Source organism: Arachis hypogaea, chromosome 7 (assembly GCF_003086295.3).
Source record: "Arachis hypogaea cultivar Tifrunner chromosome 7, arahy.Tifrunner.gnm2.J5K5, whole genome shotgun sequence".
NCBI lineage: Eukaryota > Viridiplantae > Streptophyta > Magnoliopsida > Fabales > Fabaceae > Arachis > Arachis hypogaea.
In genome coordinates this window covers 70,287,432-70,297,890 of record NC_092042.1, presented here as the reverse complement: position 1 = coordinate 70,297,890, position 10,459 = coordinate 70,287,432, and the positions used below count along the sequence as shown (strand labels likewise).

The window sequence follows — 10,459 nt, the reverse complement described above, 5'->3', positions numbered from 1 at the left end:
AGTTGGCCATCTGTTTCGATAATACCATACTCAAGTGGGACAGTAAAGCTAACAGAGATAAGTTTTACCCACTCATATGATGGGGTAGACGGCCACCTAGGTAGAGAAGTCTCCAACGATCTTGACAAAGCATATTCAACTCCATCCAACCTTGCTGAAGGATTTCCACCTTTTGAAAAGATTCTGCACTTTCAAGCTCTTCCTCACCGAATTCATCCAACTCTCCTTCGCCACTCAAATCATAAATATGACGTTGAGAGAAATATACCTCAATGTTGCTTTCAATTTCATCAGGAGAAGGCTCATCTAACTCAAGGATTTCATTTGTTCCTTCTTGATCTATTCCGTCCAATTCTTCATAGGGAACATGTCTTGGAGGTTGTGCACTAGCCTCCTCAACATCAAATTCAAGCTTCTTAGAGGAATACTCTACAACTCTTGACTCCCATGGAGGTTCAACATCTCTTAAGTCTTCAATCACTTCTTCCATTTCAACAAGTACGGCTTTCTCCAATTGTTCCAATACAAATCCACATTCCTCACTTTCCACCTGAGTTTTTGGTCTCTCCTTCATGCCACACTCTTCTATTGAGTCTCCACATGCGGCCATGGGGATACTTTGAGTGTCGAAGTGTAGTGAAGCTAAATTATCTACTACCTCGGTCAAGGTAGCTATGAACTCTAATGCCGTCCATTGCATCTCTCTTTGCTCTTGAAGAAGTAAAGTGAGAGAATCATTTATTGGGGCTCGGGTGGATAGGAGGATTTATTACTTGGGAGAAAAGGTTCATGATAGGAAAGTGGTTCATCATGATAAGGATGTGGCGGTTCGACACTTTCTATCTTTGCCACTTGTTGTACAACACACTCTAGTCCTTTGTTCTCAAGTTGAGATTTGTTAGCCATGAGAGCTTCGTGTGCTTTTCGACTCTCTTCTCACTCTATTTGATGGATGGTTGCTTGAAGTCGATCCATTGCTCCCTTAAAATGATCCCGTGGCTCTTGTTCCGCTTGGCTAACATAATTGGGATCATATTGTGGTTGAAAGCTCGCATAAATCAGAGGTGGTATATATTAAGGTGGTAGTTCTTGGGAGTAATTGGGTTGGAATTTTAGTGGTTCTATGTATGGTTCATATTGCTCATAAGGTGGTTGGTATGGTGGATATGGGTTAGGGTCATATGGAAGTGTTTGATTGTAGGGGGCTTGTGAGTATGGTGATTTAAAGCTATGTTGAAGAGGGGGTTCATAGGTATATGGTGGTGGTTGTTGATTGTCACGAAGAGATCCACCATAACCATTGTCTTGGCATGCATCATATAATGGTTGTTGCTCATAATACATTGGAGCGGGTTGTTGCCATGGAGGTTGTCCATAAGCTTGTGGCTCCTCCCACCTTTGATTGTCTCAACCTTGATTCATGTTCTCATTGTAGCTTCCACTCCCTACAATATAATTTGAACCAAACTCATAGCCAAAGGGGTGAAAATTCATGGTAACAAAAGAAAATAAAAACAAAAACAAATAAGAAATAATGAAAAAAACTCCTAAAACTAGAAACAACTACCAAAGAAACAAAAAGGCAAACATATTCACAATATTCACAATAACCAATAATAAGGCACACATTTGCAATTCCCTGGCAACGGCGCCAAAAATTTTGCCAGAGGAAAAATGTCGGTAAATATTTTCACAAAAATAATCGCGTTGCAAGCATAGTTCTAAACTGACAATTAAACCTCAATCAATATTTAAATTGTTTGTCACTTAAGCAAACCCAATAAAATTAATCGAAGTATTTAAACCTCGGGTCGTCTCTCAAGGAATTGCAGGAAAGTGTACTTATAATTGGTTATGAAAAAGTATTTTTTGGGGTTTTTTTGATAAGAGACAAGTAATGTAAATAACAAGGAAATAAAATAACAACTAAGAAAAAGTCCTAGCAAGGATTGAGAATTGGAATTCCTATCCTCATTATCATCATCAGTTGTGATGGTAATTGCCTTTTGCTCTCACTTAGTTAACCTCTAACAATGAAGGAAAGTCAAGTGAGCAAAATCAACTTAAGTTCACAAGTCCTAATCAAAGACTAGATTTAGTGAAGTCTAAGCCAACTAGCAATTTTCAATCACCAATCAACAAAAGAATTTTGATAACTCAAGAGTCTCTAATTGATCAATCCAAGTTAAGAACATAAAAATCTAGTTTGAAATCCAACCAAGCATTTTATCAAACACTTGGAACGCATAAAATAAAAACACAGAAACTAACAAGACATAGCAAATCTAAGACTGACCAAAGCAAGGAAATAATAATAACAAGGCAATTGAACAAAAAGAAACGTCAAACATAAATGGCATTAATGTGCATTAAAGAAAACAAGAGGAATTCATAAACTAAATTGGCAACATAAAGGAATCAAAAAGAGAAGTAGATAAACTAAAGTAATAGAACAAATAAAAGTAGAAGAAACCTAAATTAAAGCAAGGTAGAGATCTGAATTTGAGAAGAAATAAACCTAAAAATCCTAAAACTTAGAGAGAGGAGAGAGCTTTTCTCTCTCTCTCTAGAAAACTATATCTAAAACCTAAAATTATGAGAATGAAAGTGTGAATGATTGAATCCCCCCTTCTAGCTTCACTCTGCAGCCTATAATCAGTGTTTTTGGGCCTGAAATTGGGTCAAAAGCAGCCCAAAAATTGCCCTAGCATTTTCTGTAATTTCAGCATTTTCTGTAATTTCAGCATTTTCTGTAACCGTCCCCATGCTGAACCCCTCAGCACTCCCAACTCTCTTTCACTTCCTATCAACCTCCGGGATCAGAATCTGTCGCAGGTCATCACGCCTGATGAACCCCTGCTACATGATCTCCTTTGAGACCATCTGCGAGCTGGGGACGGAAGTTGCTAGTGGAGTCCACTAGTAAGACCCCTCAATACCAACCTTTGAAACGTCAACAAAAGCAGCCTTCAATCACTAGAGATTCGTTACCCTGTCAGCCATCCCAACATCAAAACTGATGACTCGTAAATTCACTATATCAATATAATGACCCCGTCTTTGGAAAGTATACCAAATTATTGTCAAGTAATAACTAACAATAGAGTGAGGTCGAATCCCACATAAATTGATTGATTGAGCAACTTTAGTTACTAGGTAGTTTAGTCAAGCTAATTAAGAAGAATTGTTGAGTGCAGAATTCTAAATGGCAGAATTATAAATGTCTTAAAGATAAAGGAAAGCAATAAAGTACAGAAATGTAAATGACAAGAATGTAAAGTGCTGCAACATAAATGACTGAATTGTAAGTGGGGATTGGGTAATAGTAGAAATTAAAGAAAGTTACAAAGAATAGGGAAGATAAAAATGGGGAAAATTGATTGGGATTAGGAGATGTTGCTCTCTTTGGATCTGTTCATACCCTAAGTCGAGCTCCCCGACCCGGGATGTTCTACAGACAAAGCGACCAACCTCTTCTCAAAGAGCTTGGCCAAGTCACAGGAAAGCCCAATAAAGGGCCCAAACAGAGGAACACGCCCGAATCCAAGGGCAGCCCAAGCCCGTAAAGATAAAGGCGGTTACCTTGAAGATAAGATGACCTCACTCAAAAGATAAAAGATAAAGATAAGATAACTAACTTATCTTATCTAAGAAGGTCACTCTACACTATTATAAATACGCTGGAGCACCCAAGTACAACTCATACTCTGATTCTACTCAATACCTGCTTAATACCCTTCCTAACTTAAGCATCGGAGTCCCTTGCAGGTACCCCCACCCTCCGGGGACGAAGGATCAGCACCATCACCAAGTCAAACACAACAGCCCCGACCAGCACAGAAGATCTCATCCGAGATCGACCTACAGTTTTAGGTAAATCCACAGAACATTGGCGCTGTTGCCAGGGACCCGAAAGTCATCCCATTACCATGGTGGACGATCATAACAACGATCACACCTCAGATATAGAAGAAAGAACGCTGCATAAAAACGCGGACTCCACACCAAAAGATACTCCCCAAATCAACAATAAGAACTCCCCAAATGAGGGAGCCCTGGATGCATTTCAAGATCGGTTAAAACAACTTGAGGAAGACGCTCTACGTCAACGAGAGGCCGAGAAAGATGTACAAAGAGAAATAAGGCGACACCGGAAATTGGAGAACAAACTCCTAAAACTTGAAGCCAATGTCAAGACTAAAGCCAGCCGATCCATTCCCGAAAATAGCACCCGTAAGGAGCAAGATCCATTCACCAAGGAGATCATGAAGACAAGAATCCCAAAAGACTTTAAACTCCCGGACATGACCTTGTACGACGGCACTACGGATCCCAGCCATCATCTCAGCAACTTCAGGAGCAGAATGTATCTCACCGATGCCTCACATACAGTTCGTTGCAAAGCCTTTCCAACTACTTTAACAAAAATAGCAATTAGATGGTTCAACAACCTCCCTCCTAGATCCATCTCGAGTTTCGATGACATGGCCAAGAAATTCCTAGCCAGATTCTCCATCCAAAAGGACAAAGCTAAACATGCGCCGAGCTTACTGAGAATCAGACAAGGAGAAAGGGAAACCCTGCACAACTACATGGAGAGATTCAACAAGGCATGCCTGGATATACAAAACCTGCCAACAGAGACCGCTATCATGGGCCTCATTAATGGCCTACGAGAAGGGCCTTTTTGTCAATCTATATCAAAGAAGTACCCCACGTCTCTGAACGAGGTGCAAGAACAAGCAAAAAAGTACATCAACATGGAAGAAAACTCTCGATTAGGAGAGACCTCAAAGGCCGGGCTCACCTCTCGGGATAAAAACAAAGATTCCAGAAAGAAGGAAGATCGTCATAGAGAGAAAATAAAAAATATCACAATTACACCCCTCTTCGGGTGTCTCTTGTGGATGTCTACAGAGAAGTTTGCAACACAGAAAAAATACCACCAGCTCGACCACTCAAAGGCAAAAAAGGAGGAGGAAACCGGGCTGAATATTGTGAATACGATCGGATCCACGGGCACTCCACCAATGAGTGTTTTGATTTAAAAAATGTCATAGAAAAGCTCGTACGAGAAGGAAAGCTAGATCGATACCTGGCCACCCATGATGATGAACAAAGGAAAAGAAGAAGAGCAGAAGATGTCGGACCAACCGCGCGATCATCCCGGACGCCAGAAAGACATGTCCACATGATACACGGCGGATTTGCCGGGGGAGGAATCTCCAAATCATCCCGCAAAAGACATCTCAAAGACGTATATCACGTCGCAGAAAAGGAAGAAGCACCCGACATCCCGGCGATCACTTTTACCAAGGAAGATGCATCCGGCGTCGCGTCAGGGCCTGACGATCCCATGGTCATCACTATTATAGCAAATGCAAATCTTCACCGCACGTTGATAGACCAGGGGAGCTCTGCCGATATCTTATTCAAAATCGCTTTCGACAAACTCGGCTTGGAAGAAAAAGAACCCAGAGCATATCCGGACAACCTGTTCGGGCTAGGAGATACCCCAGTTCAATCGATGGGATACATCTCGCTCCACACAACTTTTGGAAAAGGAAGTCAGTCAAGAACACACAAATAGATTACATCGTCGTCGATGTAAGCTCAGCCTACAATGCCGTAATAGGTCGGGCAACGTTAAATCAGCTCGGCGCAATAGTCTCGACTCCGCATCTATGCATGAAGTTCCCAACTGCAGGTGGAATAGCCACAGTAAAGGAAGATCAGAAGATGGCGTGCCGCTATTACAACGAAAGTCTAAACCTCAGAGGCAGAGGAGAAGAATTCCACACAATCGAGCTCGGTGGAGTTCAGAGGCAGGAGGAGCTCCGCCCACAACCTGAAGGAGAATAGAGAAAATCCAGATCGGGAATACCCCGGACCAAACAACCAACATCGGCACACTCCTAAAAGGGGACATAAAAGAATCACTCATATAGTTCCTACGTGACAACGCCGACCTCTTTGCGTGGAAGGTCGCAAACATGCCAGGCATAGATCCCAAACTAATGTGCCACAAGCTAGCAGTCTACCCAGGATCTCGGCCGATACAACAAAGGCGCAGAAAGCTAGGACCAGAACGCTCTCAAGCGATGGAAGAACAAGTACGAGTGATGAGCGGATAATTTGTATACTTTTTGGCATTGTTTTTAGTATGATATAGTTAGTTTTTAGTATATTTTTATTAGTTTTTAGTTAAAATTCACTTTTCTGGACTTTACTATGAGTTTGTGTGTTTTTCTGTGATTTCAGGTATTTTCTGGCTGAAATTGAGGGACCTGAGCAAAAATCTGATTCAGAGACCAAAAAGGACTGCAGATGCTGTTGGATTCTGACCTCCCTGCACTCGAAGTGGATTTTCTGGAGCTACAGAAGCCCAATTGGCGCGCTCTCAACGGCGTTGGAAAGTAGACATCCTGGGCTTTCCAGCAATATATGATAGTCCATACTTTGCCCAAGATTTGGTGGCCCAAACCGGCGTTCAAAGTCACCTCAAGAAATCCCAGCGTTAAACGCTGGAACTGGCACCCAAATGGGAGTTAAACGCCCAAACTGGCACGAAAGCTGGCGTTTAACTCCAAGAAGAGTCTCTACACGAAATTTGCTTCATTGCTCAGCCCAAGCACACACCAAGTGGGCCCGGAAGAGGATTTTTATGTCATTTACTCATTTCTGTACACCTTAGGCTACTAGTTTCTTATAAGTAGGACCTTTTGCTATTGTATTAGAAATCTTTGGATCTTTATATCTTTTGATCACTTTAGATCTCTAGATCATCTTTGGACATTGTGTTCTTAGATCATTGGGAGGCTGGCCATTCGGCCATGCCTAGACCTTATGCTTATGTATTTTCAACGGTGGAGTTTCTACACACCATAGATTAAGGTGTGGAGCTCTGCTGTACCTCGAGTATTAATGCAATTACTATTGTTCTTCCATTCAATTTCGCTTGTTCTTGTTCCAAGATATCACTTGTTCTTCAACTTGATGGAGGTGATGATTGACGCCCATCACCATTCTCACCCATGAACAAAGTGACTGACAACCACTCTTGTTCTACAAGCATTTGAGGCTTGGTGAATATCTCTTGGATTCCTGATTGCACGATGCATGGTTGATCGCCTGACAACCGAGTGCTCGCCTGACAAACGAGCCAGCCATTCCGTGAGGTCAGAGTCTTCGTGGTATAGGCAAGAATTGATGGCAGCATTCAAGAGAATCCGGAAGGTCTAACCTTGTCTGTGGTATTCTGAGTAGGATTCAATGACTGAATGACTGTGACGTGCTTCAAACCTGTAACCTACTGGGCGTTAGTGACAGACGCAAAAGAATCACTGGATTCTATTCCGGTAGGGGAGGGAACCACACCGGTGATTGGCAGCACTGTGACAGAGTGTGTGCATTAGCTTTCACTGCGAGGATGGGAGGTAGCTGCTGACAACAGTGAAACCCTACACGAGCTTGCCATGGAAAGGAGGAAGAAGGATTGGATGAAGGCAGTAGGAAAGCAGAGAGACGGAAGGGAAGGCATCTTCATGCGCTTATCTGAAGTTCCTACCAATGAATTACATAAGTATCTCTATCTTTATCCTTGTGTTATTTTCGTTCATCACCATTACCATTTGAGTTTGCCTGACTAAGATTTATAAGATGACCATAGCTTGCTTCAATACTAACAATCTCCGTGGGATCGACCCTTACTCACGTAAGGTTTATTACTTGGACGACCCAGTGCACTTGCTGGTTAGTTGTGCGAAGTTGTGTAATGCCATGGTATTGAGCTACCACGTTTTTGGAGCCATTACCGGGGATTATGAGAGTTGTGAAAAAGTATAGTTCACAATTTCGCCGCACCAAGTTTTTGGCGCCGTTGCCGGGGATTGTTCAAGTTTTGAGCAAGCTTTAGTAACATCAGTGCCAAGATCCGGCAACAACATCAAGTTTTTGGTGTTATTGCCCGGGATTGTTTAGGCTGGACAACTGACGGTTCATCTTGTTGCTTAGATTAGGTATTTATTTTTTCGAAATTCTTGAAGATGAATTCTAGAGTTTCATGATGATTTGTTGAAATCTGGCTGGCTGAGAAGCCATGTCTAATTTTATTGGACCGAGGTTTCAACTCATCACCACAAGAGCTTGTTGATTTTTATCAAATCTTGCTTTTGGAGCAGTGATCTGCTAAGGCTTGGCTGGCCTCTGGCCATGTCTAGTGTTTTGGACCGAAGCTTTCTTTGAAAGCTTGGCTGGCTGTGAAGCCATGTCTAATTCCTAGACCGGAGTCTTAGACTAGCATTGCACTGATTCCTAGAATTCTCATCAAGAATTTTGATACTTTTTTTTCACTTTATTTTCGAAAAACACAAAAAAAAAAAAATTTACAAAATCATAAAATCCAAAAATATTTCTTGTTTGAGTCTAGTGTCTCATCATAAGTTTGGTGTCAATTGCATGCATTCATGTGTCTAAGTGATCTTCAAGATGTTCTTGATGATTTACTTGCTCTGATCTTTGAATTCAAATTGACTTGATTGTTTAGTGTGTCTCATTTGCATTTTCATCTTGTTAGTGTCAGTAGCATACAAACTGCTAAGTTTGGTGTCTTGCATGCATTGTTATTTGATTCTTGTTGCATTTTGGTTTGTCCTTATTACTAAAAATCCAAAAATATTTTTAATTTGTGTCTTTTCAAGTCAATAATACAGAGAATTGAAGATTCAGAACATATAGCAGAGGAATTGCACAAAAAAAGCTGGGCGTTCAAAATGCCCAGTGAAGAAGGACAGACTGGCGTTTAAACGCCAGCCAGGGTACCTGGTTGGGCGTTTAACGCCCAAAAAGGTAGCATTTTGGGCGTTAAATGCCAGAATGTATACCATTCTGGGCGTTTAACGCCAGGATGGCTAAGGGAGGAAGATTTTGTTTTCAAATCAGATTTTTTCTAAGTTTTCAAAATCTTTTCAAAATCAAATCTTTTTCAAATCAATTTTCAATCAAATCTTTTTCAAAATTAACTCCTTTCCTTTTTCAAAGATACTTACTATCAATTAATGATTTGATTCAACATTTCAAGTATGTTGCCTTTTCTGTTGAGAAAGGTTTAATGATTGAATCATATCTTTTCTTGTTAGTCAAGTTTTTAATTTTCAAATCAAATCTTTTTAAAATGTTTTCAAATCATATCTTTTAAAATTGTTTTCAAATCATATCCTTTTAATCATATCTTTTTCAAAATGAGCTTTCAATCAAATCTTTTTGATTTCTAATTTCAAAGTCTTTTTCAAAAATCACTTGATTTCTTTTCCATTTTCATTTTCGAAAATTAAGTGATGTTTTTCAAAAATGTTTTCAAATTTCCCACTTAATTTTCGAAAATCACTTCCCTCCTTCTCACATCCTTCTATTTATGGACTAACACTATCCCTTAATGCAAAATTCGAACTCCATTCTCTCTGATAAGTTCGAATTTTCCCACTTCTGTCTTCTACTCTTCTTTTCCTCTGACACCTAAAGGAATCTCTATACTGTGACATAGAGGATTCCACATTTTCTTGTTCTCTTCTCTATCTTATGAGCAGGAGCAAGGACAAAGGCATTCTTGTTGAGGCTGATCCTGAACCTGAAAGGACCTTGAAGAGAAAGCTAAGAGAAGCCAAAGCACAACTCTCTTTAGAGCACCTGACCGAATTCTTCAAGGAAGAAGAACACATGGCAGCCGAAAACAACAACAATGCCAACAATGCAAGGAAAGTGCTGGGTGACTTTACTGCACCTACTCCCGACTTCTATGGGAGAAGCATCTCTATCCCTGCCATTGGAGCAAACAACTTTGAGCTTAAGCCTCAATTAGTTTCTCTAATGCAACAGAATTGCAAGTTCCATGGACTTCCAATGGAAGATCCTCATCAGTTTTTAGCTGAGTTCTTGCAAATCTGTGACACAGTCAAGACTAATGGGGTTGACCCTGAGGTCTACAGACTGATGCTATTCCCTTTTGCTGTGAGAGACAGAGCTAGAACATGGTTGGATTCTCAACCTAAAGAAAGCCTGGACTCTTGGGAAAAGCTAGTCAATGCCTTCTTGGCAAAGTTCTTTCCACCTCAAAAATTGAGTAAGCTTAGAGTGGAAGTCCAAACCTTCAGACAGAAGGAAGGAGAATCCCTCTATGAAGCTTGGGAAAGATACAAACAATTGATCAGAAAGTGTCCCACTGATATGCTTTCTGAATGGAGCATCATAGGTATTTTCTATGATGGTCTCTCTGAACTGTCCAAGATGTCTTTGGATAGCTCTTCTGGAGGATCTCTTCATCTGAAGAAGACGCCTACTGAAGCTCAAGAACTGATTGAAATGGTTGCAAATAACCAATTCATGTACACTTCTGAAAGAAATCCTGTGAACAATGGGACTAGTCAGAAGAAAGGAGTTCTTGAGATTGACACTCTGAATGCCA

The 10,459-nt window shown here is 40.8% G+C and overlaps 1 non-coding gene across 1 annotated transcript; it reads right to left on the bottom strand.

Annotated features, from left to right (window-relative positions):
* Positions 1 to 10,119: 10,119 nt before the first annotated feature.
* LOC112704300 (small nucleolar RNA R71) lies at positions 10,120 to 10,227 on the bottom strand. Its single transcript, XR_003154933.1, has one exon. It is a non-coding gene; the product is annotated as a small nucleolar RNA R71 (small nucleolar RNA).
* Between the last annotated feature and the right edge of the window lie 232 nt (positions 10,228 to 10,459).